Source organism: Balaenoptera borealis, assembly GCF_965194805.1.
Source record: "Balaenoptera borealis genome assembly, chromosome: X".
Lineage (NCBI taxonomy): Eukaryota > Metazoa > Chordata > Mammalia > Artiodactyla > Balaenopteridae > Balaenoptera > Balaenoptera borealis.
Window position 1 is genome coordinate 79,734,563 of NC_138881.1, and position 16,592 is coordinate 79,751,154.

General features: G+C 37.7%; 1 long non-coding RNA gene across 1 annotated transcript in view; it reads right to left on the reverse strand.

The window, feature by feature from the left end:
* Positions 1 to 16,592, reverse strand: part of LOC309620857 — a 1,080,383-nt gene that overhangs the window by 593,982 nt on the left and 469,809 nt on the right. The window lies entirely within an intron of this gene.

Below are 16,592 nucleotides of genomic sequence, written 5' to 3' on the forward strand. Positions count from 1 at the left end.
CCATTTGATCATGGTGTATGATCCTTTTAATGTGCTGTTGGATTCTGTTTGCTAGTATTTTGTTGAGGATTTTTCCATCTGTGTTCATCAGTGATGTTGGCCTGTAGTTTTCTTTCTTTGTGTCATCTTTGTCTGGCTTCGGTATGAGGGTGATAGTGGCCTCGTAGAATGAGTTTGGGAGTGTTCCTCCCTCTGCTATATTTGGGAAGAGTTTGAGAAGGATAGGTGTTAGCTCTTCTCTAATATTTGGTAGGATTCGCCTGTGAAGCCATCTGGTCCTGGGCTTTTGTTTGTTGGAAGATTTTTAATCACAGTTTCAATTTCAGTGCTTGTGATTGCTCTGTTCATATTTTCTATTTCTTTCTGGTTCACTCTCAGAAGGTTGTACATTTCTAAGAATTTGTCCATTTCTTCCAGGTTGTCCATTTTGTTGGCATAGTGTTGCTTGTAGTAATCTCTCATGATCGTTTGTATTTCTGCAGTGTCAGTTGTTACTTCTCCTTTTTCATTTCTAATTCTATTGATTTGAACCTTCTCCTTTTTTTTCTTGATGAGTCTGACTAATGGTTTATCAATTTTGTTTATCTTCTCAAAGAACCAGCTTTTAGTCTTATTGATCTTTGCTATCATTTCCTTCATTTCTTTTTCATTTATTTCTGATCTGATCTTTATGATTTCTTTCCTTCTGCTAGCTTTGGGGTTTTTTTGTTCTTCTTTCTCTAATGCTTTAGGTGTAAGCTTAGGTTGTTTACTTGAGATGTTTCTTGTTTCTTAAGGTAGGATTTTATTGCTATAAACTTCCCTCTTAGAACTGCTTTTGCTGCATCCCATAGGTTTTGGGTCGTCGTGTTTTCATTGTTGTTTTTTTCTAAGTATTTTTTGATTTCCTCTTTGATTTCTTCAGTGATCTCTTGGTTATTAAGTAGTGTATTGTGTAGCCTCCATGTGTTTGTATTTTTTACAGGTTTTTTCCTGTAATTGATATCTAGTCTCATAGCGTTGTGGTTGGAAAAGATACTTGATATGATTTCAATTTTCTTAAATTTACCAAGGCTTGATTTGTGACCCAAGATATGATCTATCCTGGAGAATGTTCCATGAGAACTTGAGAAAAATGTGTATTCTGTTGTTCTTGGATGGAATGTCCTATAAATAGCAATTAAGTCCATCTTATTTAATGTATCATTTAAAGCTTGTGTTTCCTTATTTATTTTCATTTTCGATGATCTGTCCATTGGTGAAAGTGAGGTGTTAAAGTCCCCTACTCTGATTCTGTTACTGTCGGTTTCCCCTTTCATGGCTGTTAGTATTTGCCTTATGTATTGAAGTGCTCCTATGTTGGGTGCATAAATATTTACAATTGTTATATATTCTTCTTGGATTGATCCCTTGATCATTATGTAGTGTCCTTCTTTGTCTCTTGTAATAGTGTTTGTTTTAAAGTCTATTTTGTCTGATATGAGAATTGCTACTGCAACTTTCTTTTGATTTCCATTTGCATGGAATATCTTTTTCCATCCCCTCACTTTCAGTCTGTATGTGTCCCTAGGTCTGAAATGGGTCTCTTGTAGACAGCACATATATGGGTCTTGTTTTTGGTTCCACTCAGCCAGTCTATGTCTTTTGGTTGGAGCATTTAATCCATTTATATTTAAGGTAATTATAGATATGTATGTTCCTAATCCCATTTTCTTAATTGTTTGGGTTTGTTATTATAGGTCTTTTCCTTCTCTTGTGTTTCCTGCCTAGAGAAGTTCCTTTAGCATTTGTTGTAGAGCTCATTTGGTGGTGGTGAATTCTCTTACCTTTGGTTTGTCTGTAAAGGTTTTAATTTCTCCATCAAATCTGAATGAAATCCTTGCTGTGTAGAGCAATCTTGGTTGTAGGTTTTTCTCCTTCATCACTTTAAATATGTCCTGCCACTCCCTTCTGGCTTGCAGAGTTTCTGCTGAAAGGTCAGCTGTTAACCTTATGGGGATTCCCTTGTGTGTTATTTGTTGTTTTTCCCTTGCTGCTTTCATTTTTTTTTAATTTAATTTGTCATTGTTTGATTAATATGTGTCTTGGTGTGTTTCTCCTTGGATTTATCCTGTATGGGACTCTTTGTGCTTCCTGGTCTTGATTAACTATTTCCTTTCCCATATTAGGGAAGTTTTCAACTATAATCTCTTCAAATATTTTCTCAGTCCCTTTCTTTATCTCTTCTTCTTCTGGGACCCCTATAATTCGAATGTTGGTGCGTTTAATATTGTCCCAGATGTCTCTGAGACTGTCCTCAATTCTTTTCATTCTTCTCATTTTCTTTATTCTGCTCTGCAGTAGTTATTTCCACGATTTCATCTTCCAGGTCACTTATTCGTTCTTCTGCCTCAGTTATTCTGCTATTGATCCCTTCTAGAGAATTTTTAATTTTATCTATTGTGTTCTTCATCACTGTTTCTTTGTTCTTTAGTTCTTCTAGGTCCTTGTGAAACGTTTCTTGTATTTTCTCCATTCTATTTCCAAGATTTTGGATCATTTTTACTATCATTATTCTGAATTCTTTTTCAGGTAGACTGCCTATTTCTTCTTCATTTGTTATGTGTGGTGGGTTTTTGCCTTGCTCCTTCATCTGTTGTGTGTTTCTCTGTCTTCTCATTTTGCTTAACTTACTGTGTTTGGGGTGTCCTTTTCGCAGGCTGCAGGTTCATAGTTCTCGTTGTTTTTGGTGTCTGTCCCCAGTGGCTAAGGTTGGTTCAGTGGGTTGTGTAGGTTTCCTGGTAGAGGGGACTAGTGCTTGTGTTCTGATGGATGAGGCTGGATCTTGTGTTTCTGGTGGGCAGGTCCACGTCTGGTGGTGTGTTTTGGGGTGTCTGTGGCCCTATTATGATTTTAGGCAGCCTCTCTGCTAATGGACGGGGTTGTGTTCCTGTCTTGCTATTTGTTTGGCATAGGGTGTCCAGCACTGTAGCTTGCTGGTCGTTGAATGGAGCTGGGTCTTGGCATTGAGATTGAGATCTCTGGGAAATTTTCGCCATTTGATACTACGTGGAGCTGGGAGGTCTCTTGTGGACCAGTGTCCTGAACTTGACTCTCCCACCTCAGGGCCACAGCCCTGACGCCTGGCTGGAGCACCAAGAGCCTGTCATCCACACGGCTCAGAATAAAAGGGAGAAAAGAAAGAAAGAAAGAAAGAAAGAAAGAAAGAAAGAAAGAAAGAAAGAAAGAAAGAAAGAAGAAGATAAAATAAAATATAATAAAATAAAGTAGAATAAAATAAAGTTATTAAAATAAAAAATATATTAAAAAAATTTTTAAGCAATAAAAAAAGAAAAAAAGAAAGAAAGAAGAGAGCAACCAAACCAAAAAACAAATCCACCAATGATAACAAGTGCTAAAAACTATACTTAAAAAAAAAAAAAACCCAGACAGAACCCTAGGACAAATGGTATAAGCAAAGCTATACATACAACATCATACACAGAAGCATACACATACACACCTTCAAAAAGAGAAAAAGGGCAAAATATATATATATCGTTGCTCCCAAAATCCACCTCCTCAATTTGGGATGATTCTTTGTCTATTCAGGCATTCCACAGATGCAGGGTACATCAAGTTGATTGTGGAGATTTAATCCGCTCCTCCTGAGGCTGCTGGGAGAGATTTCCCTTTTTCTTCCTTGTTCGCACAGCTCCTGGGGTTCAGCTTTGGATTTGGCCCCACCTCTGCATGTAGGTTGCCTGAGGACGTCTATTCTTCACTCAGATAGGATGGGGTTAAAGGAGCAGCTGACTGGGGGGCTCTGGCTCACTCAGGCCACGGGGAGAGAGAGGTGCAGAATGCAAGGCGAGCTTGCAGCGGCAGAGGCCAGTGTGACGTTGCACCAGCCTGAGGCATGCCGTGTGTTCTCCCAGGGAAGTTGTCCCAGGGTCACGGGACCCTGGCAGTGGTGGGCTGCACAGGCTCCTGGGAGGGGTGCTGTGGATAGTAACCTGTGCTTGCACACAGGCTTCTTGGTGGCTCCAGCAGCAGCCTTATCGTCTCATGCCCATCTCTCCACACTCATAGCCACAGCTCGCGCCCATCTCTGGCGCTCCTTTAAGAGGTGCTCTTAATCCCCTGTCCTCGCGCACCAGGAAACAAAGAGGCAAGAAAAAGTCTCTTGTCTCTTCGGCAGCTCCAGACCTTTTCCTGGGCTCCCTCCCAGCTAGCCGTGGTGCACTAGCCCCCTTCAGTCTGTGTTCACGCAGCCAACCCCAGTCCTCTCCCTGGGATCCGACTGAAGCCCAAGTCTCAGCTCCCAGCCCCGCCCGCCCTGGCGGGTGAGCAGACAAGCCTCTCAGGCTGGTGAGTGCTGGTTGGCACCACTCCTCTGTGTGGGTATCTCTCCGCTTTGCCCTCCGCACCCCTGTGGCTGCGCTCTCCTCCATGGCTCCGAAGCTTCCCCCCTCCGCTACCCGCAGTCTCCGCCCGCGAAGGGGCTTCCTAGTGTGTGGAAACCTTTCCTCCTTCACAGCTCCCTCCCGCTGGTGCAGGTCTCGTCCCTATTCTTTTGTCTCTTTTTTTTCTTTTGTCTTTTGCCCTACCCAGGTACGTGGGGAGTTTCTTGCCTTTTGGGAGGTCTGAGGTCTTCTGCCAGCATTCAGTAGGTGTTCTGTAGGAGCTGTTCTACATGTAGATGTATTTCTGATGTATTTGTGGAGAGGAAGGTGATCTCCATGTCTTACTCTTCCACCATCTTGAAGCTTAGCCCCAATAAATTTTTTTAGAAGTACATTATGAAAGATATTGACATTTAATATTTATTTTTTCTAAACATGGTTTTCTCCCGTAATCTGATAACATGGAATGTTATATTACCTTATTTTCTGAAATTAAATCAAGTTTGTATTCCTGGGATGAATCCAGTCATGGCATATTATGTATTTTCCTTTTTTATATCCTGTAGGATTCAGTTTGCTAATATTCTGTTTCTGATTCTTGCTTCTATGCCATGAGTGTGTGATTGACCCATGATTTTCCTTTCTCAAACTGTCCTTAACAGGATTTAATATCAATGTTATTCCATCCTCAGGAAATGAGTTGGGAAGTATCCCACCTTTTCTATTTTTTCTAAGATTTTGTGTCAAGTTGAAAATACTTATGCTTAGGATGTTTATCAGAATTCAGTGGGGAAGCCTGGAGGTTTTTTTGTGAAAGGTGTTTTGACTACTGGTATAATTTCTTTATGCTTACCTGGAACAATTCAGGTTGGCTATTCTTTCTTGAGTCAGTTTTGGCAAGTTATTTTTTTCTAAAAAGTGGTCACCTTTTCCTAAGTTTTCAAATTGATTGGAATAAAATGGCCCATAATATCCTCTTTTTCCCCCAAATTTTATTTTTGAAAATACCTCTCCTACAGATAGTAGTTGCAAGAAAATTGCACAGACCACCCAAACATCCTTCACCTGGACTCACCCGTTACTAATATTTTGTCACATTTGTCATATTCTCTGTTTCTCTCTCTGTCTCTAACTGTTTTGTTGAATCATTGGAGTTACTTTAAGACATTGCAATATATCTTCTCCAAATATTTCAGCATGTATCTCTTAAGAAAAAGATTAGTCTGCTACAAAATCTTAATGCAATTATCATACTCAGAAAATTTAACTTTGAGACAATACAATTACCTACTATATGATCCTCACTCAAACTGTCCGATTGTCCCAATATTGTTTTTGTACCTGATTTCTTAAATAAATCTTGTTTCCAAATAAAGTTCATGCAGTGCATTTGGTTGTCAAGTGTCTTTAGTGTCCTTTAGAGTATAACAATTTCCTAGACATTTTTTGGTCTTGCATGACATTGACATTTTTAAAGATCCAATCCAGGTGTTTTTCAGAAAGCTTCTCGAGTTGGGTTTGTCTGATTTCTGCTTCCTGATTCCATCAGGTTAAACATTTTGGCAGGAATATTACATAGGTGATGTCCTTCTCAGTGTGTGGCATCGGGATATTCTTTTTTTTCCAGTTTTATTCAGATATATTTGACATACAACACTGTATAAATTTAAGGTGTACAGCATAATGATCTGACTAACATACAATATGAAAGTATTATCACAATAAGTTTAGTGAACACCCATTGTCTTATACAGGTACAAAATTAAAGAAAAAGAAAAAATTGTTCTTATGATGAGAACTCTTAGGATTTATTCTCTTAACCAGTTTCATATATAACATATGGCAGTGTTAATTATATTTATCATGTTGTACATTACATCCATAGTACTTATTTATCTTATAACTGAAAGTTTGTCCCTTTTGCCCACCTTCATCCAATTCCCCTCCGCCACCCGTAGCCTTTGGGAAGCGCAAATCTGATCTGTTTTTCTCCGAGTTTGTTTGTTTGTTTGTTTGTTTTTGAAGTATAGTTGACCTACAACACTATGTTCGTTCCTGTTACACGACACAGTGATTTAGTATTTCTATACATTTCAAAATGGTCAGCACGATAATTGTAGTTACAATATGTCACCATACAAAGATAGTACATAGCTATTGACTACATTCCCTACACTGTGCATATCTCTTTGTATCTATCTGATTATTTTAAGTTGCTGACCTCTTAAGTTCAAACGCATTTTAACGACCCCGCATTTTTACTCCCCTCCTCATGTTTACTGTTTTTGACATCATATTTTCCATCTTTTTGTTTGGTGTATTCCTTAACTACTTATTGCAGATATAGATGATTTTACTACTTTTGTCTTTTAACCTTCTGCTTTGTAAGTGATTGATGTACTACCTTTGCTGTATATTTGCCTTTATCAGTGAGATTTTTCCTTTCATCATTTTCATGTTTCTAGTTGTGTCTTTTCTGTTTTGCTTAGAGAAGTCAGATTTGATGGTAATGAACTCTTTTAGCTTTTTCTTGTCTGTAAAGCTTTTGATCTCTCCTTCAAATCTGAGGGAAAGCCTTGCCCGTAGAGTATTCTTGGATGCAGGTTTTCCCCTTTCACCACTTTTTTTTTTTTTAAGATTTAATATTTTTAACTTTTGGCCGCGTTGGGTCTCATTGCTGTGCGTGGGCTTTCTCTAGTTGTGGCAAGTGGGGCTACTCTTCATTGTGGCACATGGGTTTCTCATTGTGGCGGCTTCTCTTGTTGCAGAGCAGGGGCTCTAGGGGCACGGGCTTCAGTAGTTGTGGCACACAGGTTCAGTAGTTGTGACACATGGGCTTAGTTGCTCCACTGCATGTGGGACCTTCCAAGACCAGGGCTTGAACCCATGTCCCCTGCATTGGCAGGCAGATTCTTAACCACTGCACCACCAGGGAAGTCCATCCTTTCATCACTTTAAATGTATTGTGTCACTCCCTTCTGGCCTGCAGAGTTTCTGCTGAGAAGTCCCTTGTTTGTAACTTGTTGCTTTTCCCTTGCTGCTTTTAATACTCTCTCTTTTCTTTAATTTTTGCCATTTTATTTACTGTGTGTCTTGGTGTGGTCCTCTTTCTGTTTGGGACTCTCTGTGTTCCTGTACCTGGATGTCCATTTCCTTTCCCATGTTAGGGGAGTGTTCAGCTATTATGTCTTCAAATATGTCTGCCCCTTTCTCTCTTTCTTCTCCTGCTGGGACCCCTAGAATCCAAATGTTTCTATGCTTGATGTTGTCCCAGAGGTCTCTTAAACTGTCCTCATTTCTTTTTATTCTTTTTTCTTTTTTCTGTTCAGCTTCAGTGATTTCCGCTACTGTCTTCCAGCTTGTTGATCCACTCCTCTGTATCATCCAACCTACCATTGAAGTATATTTTTCATTTCACTTATTGTACTCTTCATCTCTGTTTGGTTGTTCTTTATATGTTCTATGTTTCTCTTAAAAACTCCTAACTTCTCAATTTGTTCATCCAATCTTCTCCTGAGTTCTTTGATCATCTTTATGATCATTACCTTGAGTTCTCTATTGGGTAGATTGCCTATCTCCTCTTCACTTAGTTCTTCTGGGGTTTTATCTTGTTCCTTCATTCGGAACATGTTCCTCTGTCACCTCATTCTGCATAATTTGCTTTTTTATTCCTATGTATTTGGTAGGTTGATTATGTTTCCCAACCTTGGAGAAGTGCCTTTTTTTATAGGAGACATCCTATGCGTCTCAGCAGCACACTACCCTCTGGTCACCAGAGCTATGTGCTTTAGGGGTGCCCCCTATGTGGGCCACATGGGTGCTTCTGTTGTGACAGGCTAACTGGTATAAGTGGTCTGGTAGTGGTGGCTGACCCCCAGTCTCACTGGTTGCTAGACCCTGCCTTGTGCAGAGGCTGCCATCCACTGGTGGGCAAGGTTGGGTCACATGGGGCCCTGAGGCTATTGCTGGCCCACTGGTGTGTGGAGCCATGTTCTGGAGTGGGTGAGTGCCAGGTCCAGGGTGTCTCAAAGCTGGTGTTTTCCTGCTGGTGAGTGGGGCTGGATCTTGCGGCAGCTGGCTGAGGCATCCAAGTTTCTTGGAGCTGGTCTGGGCCTGCTGGTGCACAAACCCTGGTCACAGGGTCTCTGACTGCAGTGCCCTGGTCGTCCCAGGGCGGAAACCAAGCAGGACCCTTTGGGGCTCCTGGGCATGGAAACTTTTCCATGTCTGCCACTCCTTGTTTGTAGGGAACAGACTCCAGCCTCCATGACCTTCCCTGAGTCCCAAAGGACAGATTCAAACAGTTGCTAATCAGGGAAGGGAGGGGATGCAGAGACAAGGGAGGAGCAGCCAAGAGACAATAGTGCAGCCTTGGGGCAGGGTCCTGGTTCCCCCTCAAGAAATATACATAACAATATCTTTGAGTTCTTATGCATGAACTAAGGCCCCCCACCCAGGTAGAGGATGGTAACTTCAGGCTGAGCACAGGATTCAGTGAACATTATTTATTGAATATTTATTAAGTGCTGGGCACTGTTTTAAATACTACATGAATTATCTCATTTAATAATGAATCCTTGGATGCAATTTTACTGAAGTTAAGAGTAAAACAAGAATTTCCACTATAACTTTGCCTACTTGAAATTGTAGTTCTGGTCCAAGTGAATCTAATAAGACTTTTTTTTTAAGTAAAAATATTAGAAAGAGAAGCAATGTCATTATTCACATATGATATGATCATCTACTTAGAAAATTTAAGAAATTCGCCTGAAAAACTATCCCACCAAATAAAATTTAGTAAGAGGATGCAAATTTAAGATCAACATGCAGAAATTAATATCATGTCTATACAGTGGCACTACTCAATTGAAAAACTGAATGGAAAATAAAAATCTATGCAAAATTGTGATGAAATCCATGAAACTACCTAAGAATAAACCTAAGAAGGCATGTACGTGACCTTTATGAAGACACTTTTTAAACTTTATCAAGAGCATAAAATACACCTAAAATGCAAAGGAAATAAAAAGAACCTATGCTATCAGATGGGAAAACTCAATGTGATAAACATGTCAACTTTCATGAAAATTAATCTATAAAAAGTATTTTAATAGGATTTAACAAACTTTTTCTAGAATAATTCATTTGAATTGAGAAGAGAATACACAAGAACAAATAATAAAATTGTTATAAAAAAAAGAATAAAAAGAACTTGTCCTTACAGACAGCCAACAGGCACATGAAAAGATGCTCAACACTGCTAATTATAAAGAAATGCAAATCAAAACCACAATTAGGTATCACCTCATACTGGTCAGAATGGTCATCATAAAAACATGTACAAACAATAAATGCTGGAGAAGGTGTGGAGAAAAGGGAACCCTCCTACACTGTTGGTGGGAATGTAAATTGGTACAGCCACTATAGAGAACAGTATGGAGGTTCCTTAAAAAACTAAAAATAGAGCTACCGTATGATCCAGTATTCCCAGTCCTGAGCTTATATCTGGAGAAAACTCTAATTCAAAATGATACACGCACCCCATGTTCATAGCAGCACTATTTACAATAGCCAAGACATGGAAGCAGCCTAAATGCCCATCGATGGATGAAAGGATGAAGCAGATGAGGTATATATATACAATGGAGTATTACTCAACCAGAAAAAAAGAATGAAATAATGCCATTTGCAGGAACATGGATGGATGTAATGATTATCATATTAATTGAACTAAGTCCGACAAAGACAAATATCATATGATACCACTTATATGTGGAATCCAAAAAATGATATAAGTGAACTTATTTACAAAACAGAAACAGACTCACAGACATAGAAAATAAACTTATGGTTACCAAAGGGGAAAGGGTGGGGGAGGGATAATTTGGGAGTCTGGGATTAACATATACACACTACTATATATAAAATAGGTAAACAGCAAGGACCTATTGTATAGCACAGGGAACTATATTCAATACCTTGTAATAACCTATAATGGAAAAGAATCTGTAAAAGAAAATATATACACACACACACACATAACTGAATTACTTTTCTGTATACCTGAAACTAACACAACTTTGTAAATCAACTATACTTCAATAAAAAAAAAGTCAGTAGGTGAAGGAAGTTTATGTGCACATTTTATAATGGGCTATCAATAAATAGGTAACCTCTCAAAGATTTCAAAACATAACATAAGCTACCTATGTTATTAGAATAAAGGTTTACAGCAGCAGAAGAATTACAGCAGTGAAACAGAGAACAAATAAGAAAAAAGTTCATTAAAAACAGAAATCATAGCACAAGATAAGATAAAAAGACCACACATCTATAATATTTATATATATTAATAGAATAAACTCACCTATTAAAAGAACAAGATTCTTATAATCCGTAGACAAGAATACATGTAAAACAAAGTGACTCAGAATAGTTGGAAGTTAAGAATAGGCAAATACAGACAGACAAATCAACCAATTAAAAGTAGGGACTGAACACTGAGAAAAACTTGAATTCCTGACAAGAATTATTACATGAGACAAAGAAGATGTATTAGTTTGCTAGGGCTGCCATAACAAAATACCATAGCCTGGGTGGCTTAAACAACAGAAAGTTATTTTCTCACAGTTCTGTAGGCTAGAAGTCCAAAATCAAGGTTTTGGCAGTTTTGTTCTTCTGAGACATCTCTCCATTGCCCGCAGATGTCTGCCTTCTTGCTGCATTCACATGGCCTTTTCTTCCTTTCTTTTCTTTTCTTTTTATTTTTTCAGATTGCTTCCTTCTTTATGTTTTTTTTTTAATTAAAAATTACTTTATTGCTGATAAAAGCTCACCAACATCCGAGCCTTCAGTGAGTTGCCATCTTTTTGCAATAGTAACATCAAAGATCACTGGTCACCATAACAAATATCATCATAATGAAAAAGCTTGAAATACTGTGAGAATTACCAAAATGTGACACAGAGACCCTAAGTTAGCAAGCAAATGCTGTTGGAAAATGGTGCCAATAGACTTGCTTGATGCAGGGTTGTCACAAACATTCAATTTGTAAAAAATACAATATCTGTGAAGTACCATAAAGCAAAGCACAATAAAACAAGGTGTGCCTGTAATTAAAGCCCTTATGTGTTTTTTTGGGTTTTGTGTCTTACACTTGTGTTCATATTTAAAACAAAATTCTTTCTCAATGTTTTTGTGAAACAGATCCCATTAGACCATCAAGTTGTTTTTTCCCTCTGAGAAGATCTCTTCACAACCATGGGCACCAAATAGCACTTCTTTTTAGTGAGTCTTAAAAATACATCATGAAAATTTTCAAACACATATTGTGAGTTGACCACTCTTGGCACACATGATGTCTCTCATTATCAGCATCAAAACATTATTGTCCTACACATGACTGGATGATTCCTCAACATTGATAAAACTCTGCCACGGAATATCATTGCCTAACTTTGTTGATCACTGAGCATGTTTGTTTTATTAATTATTACTTTACATTATCTCTACTGGGTTTTCTTCTCCCTGTAAACAGGCTTTAGTCTTCACTAGCTCTTTAAAAGTGCTATTATCAAGCCCACTTATAATGACTGCCCTTTGCCACATCTGGCCTTGTCTTTCTGCCATGCTTTCAATAGACTCTACTACAGTGAGCATGCATCACAATCGCCTGGAGGGCTTGTAGGAACACAGGCTATAGAATGCAACCCCCAGTTTCTGATTGGTAGGTTTGGAACGAGACTGAGAATTTACATTTCCTGTCAGGTTCCCAGGTGATGCTGATACCGCTGATCTGGGACCTCACTTTGAGGCTCCGGGCTCTACCAGTATGCCTTCTGCCTCCTATTGTTTGCCAATTTTCACAGCTAGAGCCACTTAACTTACACTTGTTGATTCTGCCCCACATACATAGTAAGGAATACAGGCCTTTCATTGGTTCATTATGACATGATTTTACGGCAGATTTGATGTGGGTAGCAGAGCTGAGCCTTTCCTGAGATTTCTAGCTCCTGTACTTCATTCCTTCCTAGATTCCTTGCTGGACATGCTATTTCCTCCAGGGCTAGGACACTTTGATTTCCCTTGCTTAGTTCCTTCTGGAAGCTGAAAATGAGCAGGTAAGTTCACTTCCCACATCTGAGAATCTACCTGGTTGCCCTCTGGACATTTGTGACCCCATGCACACCTTGGTGGTATTGGTTTGGCTGCGCTGACTTCTTTCCATTGCTTGTTGTTAAGACTTTGAAGTTTGCCTTTTCTGTGCCAGTGAGTCTAGTGACCTGGGTCTGGCATTCCCAGGCCTGACTTCAAATGCCCCAGGCTACCTTTTTCTCTGCTTTTCAAACATGGATTATTTATTCAGTTGAATAACATTGTTGCTATTTCTATGACTGCTGCCCATTCTTTCCCTCTCTTGATTTCTATATGTGTTTCCAGACCCCTCAACCCCAGGCTCCATCTACCTTATGCTCTGAGACTCAGTGCTGGCTTGGTCTTTTTCCTCTAAGAATGATTACTTTTCTGGTTAGATCATGCACCTTGGCTGGAAGGTTCTAATGTCACCTGCATGCATGACTTAGATCAAGTAAGTCAGCTGTATTTTTACATTTTTAAACCTGTGTCAAGGAGGTCTATGGGCTTGCTATGCAAAGTGTAGTCTGAGGATCAGTGGCTTTCAGCATGTTAGGGGCGCTTGTTAGAAATGCAGAGCCTCAGGCCCCACCTCAGATGTACTGAGTTAGAATCCATAAGAGCCCCAGGTGATTTTCATGCAGATTGTAAAGAAGTGATGTATGATATAGCATCTATAGGATGAACTGCTCCTACCTAAGGCTAATTGTGACTCAACCTTTCCAGTCACTTTTTCCAGCTTCCTTGTCACCACTGATGTAATTTTACAAACCTGTGTTGGGTGAGTTTCCCACTGACAATGTGAACTATGACAAATAACTCACTCAAATGGCCTTTTCTCTGTGTTCATGCAACCCTGGTGACTCTTCCTCTTCCAGTCCTAATCATATTAGGGCCCTACCCTTATGACTTCATTTAACCTTACTCACCTCTTTAAAGGCCCTATCTCCAAATACAGGGCTTCAGTGTATGAATTTGGCAGGCACCATTCAGCCCATAACAGAAAAACACCTTATACTAATAAAGGACAAAATCCACAGTGAAGATCTGCCAGGAATTTTAATGCAGCAATTAAAAAGCATAAAAAATCCATAACGATGGGAATTCCCTGGCAGTCCAGTGCAGTGGTTAGGAATCGGTGCTTTCACTGCTGTGGGCCCAGGTTTAATCTCAGGCCCAGGAAGTAAGATCCTGCAAGCCTCAGCACAGCGTGGGGGGGGGGGGAGTGCGGGGAGGGGGGAATTACAAAAACAAAAAAATCCATTAAGGAAAAACTATGTAAAATAGGAGAAATATATATAAACACAATAATAATATTAGACTTTAATCCCCTCAGTTCATGACAAATTCAAATAGTCCAAAACAAGCAAATGCAGGATCTAAATAACAATAAACTAGATAAATGTAAATAGAATTATGTAAAGCTTTATACCTTGAAAGCTGAGGCTATGCCTTCTTTTTTAATGTCCATTAAACATGAATACAAATAGAGTGCTAGTAGGCCACAAAGAAAACATCAACAAATTGCAACAGGTACAGATAGCACACACAACATTCTCTAATTAATATGTAATGAAACTAGAACTAGATAAGAAACAGAAAACAGCAGTCATCTGCATATCAAATAAATATACCCTTCTCAATATAATTTTTATACAAAGAGAAAATAAAGAGAAAAATCAATATCTACAAAATGTCAGAAGAAAATGTATGGTGTTGGATGTTTGATATAATTTGCGTATGACAGCATTTGGGCTTGGCACCATTTGAGGGGGATGCTGTCAGCTTTGTTGTGGTGACAAACTACCCCTGAATACTCCTTGTTTACATCCCAAATAAGTTATAGTTTCCTGTTGTGCTCCTGTGGAGGCTACCCTGTGTCTTCTCATTCAAGGACACAGTTGAGGTAGGAACTCTATGCATGATATACCCACTCTCATTACAAAGAAAGTCAGGAAAGATTGTGAAATTATGAGTTCTCTTAAATCTTTTGCTCAGATGTGACATGTATCATCTCTGCTCATATTTCATTAGCTCAGCCCAAAGGCAATGAGGTGGGGACAAATACTGTCTCCCACCAGAGGTTGGTGAGCACTATGTGTGGGTGGGGATGCCTAATCTTTTTTACACAGAAAGGGGTTGGGGACTGAATAATTCCACATGATGACATAGTTGGCCACTGGGGCATAGAGTTTTGATATAATTTTTCTATTCTAATTCATCACAAGTCATCTTCAGTAATTTATTCTGGAAAATTACTCATGTCATCTAAAATATAAATGTGTACCAAGTCCCATAATTTTAAATGTTTTCTGAATATGTAGGTAATCCCCTTTTTCATATTAATGTTTATATTTACATTGTCTCTACCTTTTTTCTTGGTCAAGTTTGGTGGTGGTTGTTGTTTTTAATTTTACTGCTCTATTCTGAAAAACATTTTTTAGTTTTATTTGTCAATGATACAAAATATTTTCTAACTCACAAATTTATGCTTTCAATCTTATTAACTCCTTTTCAGATTTTATTTTTCCGCACATTGTTGCTTTTTGCAACTTGTTCATTAAATCATCATTTAATTTTCAGTCTAGACTACTTAATATTAAAGTAATATATAACCAATAATTGTCCTCTGAGTATGGCTTTAGCCACATCTTACAGGCTTCTAATTGTTGTCAATTTCTAAATATTCTGTTGATTTCCTCTTTAACTCCAAAGTTGTTTAATTGGGGTCTACAAATATTTATTCATGACATATCAAATATTAATATATTAATATATTATTACAAATAAATACATATTTTATTTATTGAGGGTTTTTTTGTGTGGCCCATATTTAAATAAACAATGATCATTACAAGCAGAATATAAATATATGTAAACAGTTATATATACATATATGTATATATATGTATGTATAACTCAATGTACCTTAAAACAGAGACTACCCAGTATTTTCTAATCAGAGAACGTCATTTTTTTCAGACATCCAAGGAGCATATATATTTTAAAAATAGATTTCAAAATGTAGAAATTTGACAAGCCATGTTCTCCAAACACGATGTAATATAAGAAATAAAAGATACAAATTAAAATACATTTTTATATATAAAAGTCTTAATTGTATTATTAAAATAGTGTACATCTTCCATTTTTGTCCTTAGATTACTGATCACATTCTAAGAGAAGTTTCCTGATATAATTTTGGTATTGCCAAAATATTTTTTCTTAAAGTTTTTTCTTTACCTCTTTCAATAAAATGTTGTTTGATGTGTAGAGATCTGTAACTGTTACATCACCTTGAGTAAGTGCATCTTTGTCATTATAAAATGTCATTCTTAATTCCATATGATATTTTGGACCTTGAAATCTTTTTCTTAAATTTCCACAGATGCATCTAGCTGTCTTCTTATTAGCATTTGCCTGTTATACCTTTTCTATCATTTCTCTTTTAAATTGTTTTCTTTTACCTATTGTTGAGTTTTCTTTATTTACCCAATCACAGAGTTTTGGTTAACTTCATTTTTTAAAAGACATTCACATGTATTGCCCTAAGTTAAAGATTTCTTCTATTCCTATATTTTGAATGAATATTTCTTTTCTAAGTTATTTTTTTCTTAGAAAATCATCTATTTCATAGGTATTTTCAAATTTATTAGATAATGTTTTATGTAGAATTATTTTATATATTTAAAATGCCACCTCCCTCCATGATTATATTCTCCTCATTTCTATTATACTGTGGCTGTTTTCATTTGACTTTACTTGCCATATTTTGTCTATTTTATTAACACTTGAAAATCTAGCTCTTGGTTTAATCAAGTATATATAATTTTCTGTTTCACATTGATTTTTAATCTACATTAATTGATTATTCATGCTTTCCTTAGGTTTATTGTGCTGTTATTTTCTGATTTGTTGATGTGAATGTACAATATATTTGCTCTATGGTCATAAAAATCCTTATGTACAACTTCTGTCAAATTTTAATATGTTCTCTACAAAATATCCACTGTATGCCAATTTTCTTACTCTATCTAAGCCTCAGTTACTTCATCTGTAAAATGTATATCTTCCCCAAGTAATTATTGTATAAAT